We start from the raw sequence: 8,156 nt of genomic DNA, 5'->3' as shown, positions 1-8,156 counted from the left end.
TCAGAACAGTCCACTGTGGAAGGACAACAATATGGGCAAGAAATTAATCTGCATGCATGTTTGTATTTTCCACCTCACTGGTGAAAGCCTGCCCTGCAAGGCATTGAGTCTTTTTCACTTGCTGGTTGTAGTACCATTGGCTAGGAAAACCTGAGACTCCATAGGGCACAGTCAGGTTGAAGGCACACACAGGACCCACTGCAGCAACATGTCTCTGGCCAGACCTCAATCCTAAGGAGACTGAGAAAACTGGAGCCATTAGGATATGAGGTGATGGTGGCAGCAGCTGGGATGTGAGCCATCTGTGGGATTGTTCCAGCCTGGGAAGAAAGGCAAGTGGCCAAGCCTGGAGAGTACGTGGGGATTAGATCTGGAGTGTGACACAGCTTGAGTCCAACACATAAAATAAGAGTCATACTCTGCATGAGAAATGAATGAAAGAATTAAGTACTTTCAAAGTACTTAAAAATTGAAAAAAATTTAAAAACGCAGGGCAATTCTTTTAATTACTTTTGATATATTTCTGGATATTTTTGAATATCATTTCTACTTTTTAAAAATTTAATTTTTTTTCTGTTTTCCTTTCACCAGTCCCTCAAAGATCAGCTATCATTTGGTATTCCTAAAATTAAAACATTTAAATTTATATTTACTTCTTCATGGATTAAAGACCTGTATTTGAAAAGAAAAACCTTTGAAATTATTGGCTTAAAATATAGGAAAAGGTTTTTATGATTCCAAGTAGGAAAGGATTCTTAATCAGAAGACAAAACACAATTAGGGGCCGGCCCCATGGCGCACTCGGGAGAGTGCTGCGCTGGGAGCACAGCAGCGCTCCCGCTGCGGGTTCGGATCCTATATAGGGATGGCCCGTACGCTCACTGGCTGAGCGCGGTGCAGCTGGTCACAAAAAAAGACAAAAAAAAAAAAAAAAAAAAAAAAAGAAGACAAAACACAATTCATTGGCAGAAAGGACTGACATTAAAACGTTTAAATTCTGTGCATCAGAGTTAAAAGACAGCCCGGAGACTGGGAGAAGATATTGACAATACATATAACTAAAAAGGCTTAAGATCTCCAAAATATAAAGAACAGCTACAAATTAACAAAAGAGCCAAACAGCCCAATAGTAAAATGGGCAAAGAACATAAAGAGGCAAATCATAGTGGAAAAACTGAATGGCGAATAACCCTAACCAATAATCAAAGAAATGCATTTAAAATAACGAGATACCATTGCATACCCATCATATTGACCAGAAACCTGAGAATATTATTGGTAAAAAACTTGTCAATATTAGTGAAGATAGTAGAGAAATGAGAATATAAATTGGTAAAGTAAGTTTGGAGAGCATTTAGCAAAATCTATTAAAGTTTAAAATATGCATACACTATAAAACTACAATTTCATTTCTAGGCGCACATCCTAGAAAACATTCGAATCAATGCACCTGGAGTTAGATGCAAGAATGTTTATTGCAGCATTGATTGAAATAGTGAAAAAGTGAAAATAACCTTAATGTTCATCAATGGGAGAATGAATACATTCTGGAATAATTATAAAATAAAATTAAAACTAGAAAATTAGAACCTAATATTGAATGAAAAGGCAAGTTGCAGAATGATATGCATAAAATTTGTTTGAAGTTTAAAAACACACAGAAGAATACTATAATTAATTTATGATTAGGCGTAAAAATATGTGGCTACCTTTATGCAAGGAGGAAGAAGAATGGGATCAGGGAGGGGTGTGAAGGGCTTCCAATTATATGTAAGGTTTTATTTCATTCACATAGAGACCTAACGAAATCTGACAAAATCTTAAGATTTCTTGAATTTGATTGGTTAGTGATTTCTTGGTGTTAAAAAAATTCTGTTTCTCTAAATGTCTGGAGTTCATACCAAAATGTTTTTCTAAAAAGAAAAAAATTGGAAATAAAAATTTTAAGTTTAATAAAATTTAAATAGAATTTTAAAATTGAATTTAAATCAAATGTAAATTGAAGTTAAATTCAGAAACATGCACTATTATTTGGAATTGGTTGAAAAAAAAATCTTATCTCACATAAAATGCTAACATTTTCTATTTATAACCCAAAACAACAGAGGTCTGTTGACTTGATAGGAACCTGCAGGATGATGCTAAATGAAAGAAGAATGAAAAAAGCCAGAGAAATGAGTGGGGCTCACTCTAATGGATAATCTGATTAGAATGTCTGTCGCATTTCCACTGATGCTGCTAATGTTTGCCAATGTCTATGTAAAGAGGTGTCTGAGGCAGGTTTTAGTGGCTGTCACCAAGAACCAAAATAAAAGAAGCTTAAATGAGGGAAAAGTTTATTTCTCTCCCCCAGAATAGTCTAAGCAGTCCCAGACTGAAGTAGTGGCTCCGTGGTGGCAGGGACCCAGTCTCCTTCTATCCTGTTGCTCTGTCATTATTAATACACACGTCCTCTCATGGTCCAGGATGGCTGCTCCAGCTTTCACCATTACGCCCACATTTCATCCAGTAGGAAGGAGGAGGACATGCTCCATGACTAGTGAGCTTCTCACATCATTTCTGCTCATATTCCATGGCTGCATCTAGCTGCAAGGGAGGCTGAGAAAGATAGTGTTTATACTGGGCATCCATGTACCCAGATAAAATTCAAGAGTTCTAAGTCAATGAAGGGAGGATTGATACTGAGAAACAGTTAGGAACCTGTCTTTATTCAGGTGGAAAAAATAGTTCTTCAACAGCTGGTATGAGATTCTTCTTAGGGAGGGAAGTGCCTTTGTTTAGGGAAATATCTTTTTGAGTCATTTGGGTGTGAAAATTTAAGTGGCAGAGCAAAGACTAGAAAGAGAAGGTAGAATAAAAGGAGTTTTGATTTTTTTTTTCTACAGAGGAGAGAGTGCCAAGTGACTTGACAGAAGTCTGGACTTCACTTATACTAAGTATGCCACACAAACAAAGGCTCTGTGAGGCTGGTGTTCAGGGGCGTGTGGAAATCCTCAGGAAAAGGGCTGAGTTTCATGTGTGAGCCCGTGTAGTGCATGGCAGGCCGAGCGCTTGACAAAGTGAACAGTTCACAGAGGGAAGTGCTTAGAACCACCCTTCAGGTTTGCACTGGCTTGTTGCCTTTGAACCCAGTTTTGGAAGAATTACTTCCCCAGAGTCTCCTGGGTTTTCATAGTGAATGAGCCACTGGCCGGTCTCCTTCCCCAGGCTTCCAGCTAGGCCTGAGTCCCAGGAAGGACAAGAGCCAGGGCACATCTGAGGTCCTTGCTAAATTCGGTCTGCTCTGCGGGAGTCCATTCACTTCTCTCTGCCCAAACTTCTTCCATCCCTAGGGAAAAAGTACAACACCAACACTCCATAGCAGAATGCCATGGGAACTTAATAATTTTGTGTTGTTGATAACGTTTGAGAATGCTGGTAAAAATAGTCCGTATCTTAAATGCTGGGCATGGCTTAGAAAGGTCTCTAAAAATTGACTCTGAGATTTTAAAAAGTTATTGTTTTGTGGCTTAAGGTAAAAAACTATGTTTTAATTGTTATTATTTTAAAAGTTCTTTGTATTTCAAGGGGACTCAGCTAAATGATATTCCTTTATTTCCTAAGATAAGTGCTATGGAAGAGAACACAGTGTATTAGATTTGGTCCTTGCCTTCACATGGCATTTCATTCATTGATTTGTTCATTTATTGGTTCAACATATATTTATTGAGCACCTACTATATGCCTCCTACTGGGCTAGGAACAGGGGACGAATGGGAACGAGATATGCTGCCAGCCCTCAAGGAGTTACACTAGGTGAGGCAGACGTGCAAATAAACAATTACAAGACAGTGTGGTGCACACTGTAGGAGAGAAAGCCCTAATGTGCTGTGCTTGTTAATAGCAAATCAACTTTTAAAGCCAGAGTCATTTGTGGGATTTTTAAGATTAAAAAAATAAAAACAAAAAAACTGCAGGCTGGGAGAGCCCTCCCAGTTTTCAAAGCATCTGTGATTTTTCTGGTATTGTTTACAGAACAGAGCCTGAGAAAATCTTCCCTACTAACAAGCCAGAATTTAGTTTATAATTAGACAGGAGCACTCAACAACAAGGCGTGATGGAACATGGCCGAGAATGTTACAGAGGACCAAATGGAAGCAGTTTAAAATTAATATAAATTTTGAGGTTTTAAAAATGTCCGTTTATTTTCCATGGAAGCCAAGCTCAACCCATCTCAGAGACTGGATATTCATAAATAGAATTATTTATTCTCTATTTAATACACGAAGTGACTGTTAAACACTTACTGTGTGCCAGGCAATGCTAGGTGCTTTATATACATTATCTTGTCTGATCTTCATAAACACCTCATGTGTGAATTTTTAGCTCCATTTTACAGATAAGGAAACTGAGGTTCGGAAACCATAATTCATGTCAGTTTATACTGCTAGTGGAGCAGAACTGATATTTGAATCCAGAGTCTGTGATATTCCACACTGTGTGCTTATTCCCTATACTACAGTGTGTCCAGATCCTATCATTTTTACAATAAAAATATTTTAATTGTTTACTTATTGTTTACATTTATACTCTTCTGACTTCTTCCAAAAGACACTTATAATAAAATACATTGTAATGAACATATAAAAGCTAAACAATTACCATAAAGATAAAAAGGAAATCAAAAGCCCTTTGAGATAGGGGCAAGATTATCAAACTAATCATTTTTCATAATGTTCATTGAATGAATAAATGAATAAATTAAACTAAAATTAGAGAGTTTTAACTTGGAAGTTCCTAGAAGCTAGAGCAAAATGGGAAACATGATGAATTATATATCTAGCATAAGAAGCTTAGTGAAACAATTTATTGTGTGGACTTTAACAATAGGGGTACCATAAACAATGATGTCTTCAACTGCAGTATTTCGGAAGAAATGGAAATGATTTATATGTAAAAGTTATTTTTCTAATGGTCTTTAGGAAACAGATGGCGAATCCTCATGAAACATTTCTATGAGGAGCTAAGCTAATATGCTCTAGGTATGTCTCCTTCTGTTGTGCTAATATGATGCAATGATTGAGCTCAGAGATTGTAGAATTACGAGACTGGGTTTGAGAGACAGAAAATCAAGACTCACGAAGACCTGACAAACTGAGAGTCAGCTGTGAGCAACTCAGTGTGTGCAGCTCTAGGTGACTGAGGTCCAGACCGACTCCCACTTCCATTTGCTATGCCCGTTTCTTCTTTTACCCTCTCATCTTACAGTTATTGAGCATTTGGGCTGTGTGTAAAACCTGACGGTAAACCCAGGGAGGGATACAAACATCAGTAAGAATGGCCCGTGGGTTTAAGGGTCATATTCTTTCCTGCTACCTAATGGAGAAAGAAATATTCCTGACTTCTCATAACCCAGCTACCACTACAGGTTTCCTTCTAGAAATGTGAGCAGGGAGAATGAGACAGAACTCACTCAGGTTTGCAGTTAGTAGATGGCTTTGAGGGGATAGATACACGGGATCGTTGTAGATTTGGGGGCCTTGTGCAAGGTGAGGGTCTCATCCTGTGTGCGTTAATTGTGGTTTTTTGGGCCTCGACTGCTAGAAGAATAGCCATGTTCTCATGTCCAGCAGACCTTCCCAGATCCCTCTGATTCTTAGTAAAGAAAAAGCCCTGTGCCCAGAGATTGCCCTAAATAGGAAAGGAGTATAGTGTTGGGACATGTGAGCCTTGGTTCAAACTCCTCTATTTGGATTTTCTGGCCCTTGGCTTTAGGCAAGCCCCTTAGTCTGCTTCAGCTTCCTCAGATGTAAAGAAGAAAACAGGATCTACTTTGGAAACTTTGCGTTAGTATTAAAATAACTATATGAAAAATGGCAGGTCAATACATGACAATTACGATTATTATCTAATTTTCTTTGATTCTTTTATTTGTAGCCATGGAGGTTTAAATCGGGATTTACCTCAACTCTCTTTGGTTGCCTTTTACTTTTATGCATTTTTTCATTTTGTTTTATTGACGTGAAATTGGTTTAGAGTTTACTAGATACTATGCTTCATGAAGAGAGGAAATATGTCAGTCTTGTGCACTGTTGTACGACCAGTGACTGGCCCAGAACAGGGGCTCAGTAAGTATGTATTGAATGAATGGGTGAATGAATGAATGAATAAGTGAATGAATGAGGGCGAAGTAGGGAGCACTTGGGCCCATAATTACGTTTATCCTTATCACACTATACATTATTGATTCTGATTTGGAAAATATGGTCCTTCTAATATCACACTGTACCTGAGGATATTTTCTGTTTTTGCAGGGCCTAAGGGGTCTAAACCCTCCCCATGCCCTCACTGGCCTGATTGATATTCTCATGTTCCTTTTTCTTTTTTTTTTTTTTTTTTTCAGTTTTATTTATTTATTTATTTATTTTTTAAATTTTATTTTGTCGATATACATTGTAGCTGATTAATGCTCCCCATCACCAAAACCTCCCTCCCTCCCCCCTCCCCCCCTCCCCCCCAACAATGTCCTTTCTGTTTGTTTGTTGTATCAACTTCAAATAATTGTGGTTGTTATATCTTCTTCCTCCCCGCCCCCCGGTTTGTGTGTGTATGTGTGTATGTGTGTGTGTGAATTTATATATTAATTTTTAGCTCCCTCCAATAAGTGAGAACATGTGGTATTTCTCTTTCTGTGCCTGACTTGTTTCACTTAATATAATTCTCTCAAGGTCCATCCATGTTGTTGCAAATGGCAGTATTTCATTCGTTTTTATAGCTGAGTAGTATTCCATTGTGTAGATGTACCACATTTTCCGTATCCACTCATCCGATGATGGGCATTTGGGCTGGTTCCAACTCTTGGCTATTGTAAAGAGTGCTGCGATGAACATTGGGGAACAGGTATACCTTCGACTTGATGATTTCCATTCCTCTGGGTATATTCCCAACAGTGGGATGGCTGGGTCGTATGGTAGATCTATTTGCAATTGTTTAAGGAACCTCCATACCATTTTCCATAGAGGCTGCACCATTTTGCAGTCCCACCAACAATGTATGAGAGTTCCTTTTTCTCCGCAGCCTCGCCAGCATTTATCGTTCATAGTCTTTTGGATTTTAGCCATCCTAACTGGGGTTAGATGGTATCTCAATGTGGTTTTGATTTGCATTTCCCGGATGCTGAGTGATGTTGAGCATTTTTTCATATGTCTGTTGGCCATTTGGATATCTTCCTTAGAGAAATGCCTACTTAGCTCTTTTGCCCATTTTTTAATTGGGTTGCTTGTTTTCTTCTTGTAAAGTTGTTTGAGTTCCTTATATATTCTGGATATTAATCCTTTGTCAGATGTATATTTTGCAAATATTTTCTCCCACTCTGTTGGTTGTCTTTTAACTCTTTTAATTGTTTCTTTTGCTGTGCAGAAGCTTTTTAGTTTGATATAATCCCATTTGTTTATTTTTCCTTTGGTTGCCCGTGCTTTTGGGGTCGTATTCATGACGTCTGTGCCCAGTCCTATTTCCTGAAGTGTTTCCCCTATGTTTTCTTTAAGAAGTTTTATTGTCTCAGGGTGTATATTTAAATCCTTAATCCATTTTGAGTTGATTTTAGTATACGGTGAGAGGTATGGATCTAGTTTCATTCTCCTGCATATCGATATCCAGTTATCCCAGCACCACTTGCTGAAGAGGCAGTCCCTTCCCCAGTGAATAGGTTTGGTGCCTTTGTCAAAGATCAGATGGCAGTAAGTGTGTGGGTTGATTTCTGGATTCTCTATTCTATTCCATTGGTCAGTGTGTCTGTTTTTATGCCAGTACCATACTGTTTTGGTTATTATAGCTTTGTAGTATAGCTTAAAGTCAGGTAGTGTTATGCCTCCAGCTTTATTTTTTTTGCTGAGCATTGCTTTGGCTATTCGTGGTCTTTTATTGTTCCATATAAATGTCTGAATAGTTTTTTCCATTTCTGAGAAAAATGTCTTTGGAATTTTGATGGGGATTGCATTGAATTTGTATATCACTTTGGGTAGTATGGACATTTTCACTATGTTGATTCTTCCAATCCAAGAGCATGGAATATCTTTCCATCTTCTTGTATCCTCTCTAATTTCTCTCAGCAGTGGTTTGTAGTTCTCATTATAGAGATTTTTCACCTCCTTGGTTAACTCAATTCCTAAGTATTT

Source organism: Cynocephalus volans, chromosome 12, assembly GCF_027409185.1.
Source record: "Cynocephalus volans isolate mCynVol1 chromosome 12, mCynVol1.pri, whole genome shotgun sequence".
Taxonomy (NCBI): Eukaryota; Metazoa; Chordata; class Mammalia; order Dermoptera; family Cynocephalidae; genus Cynocephalus; species Cynocephalus volans.
This window is presented reverse-complemented; position numbering follows the sequence as displayed.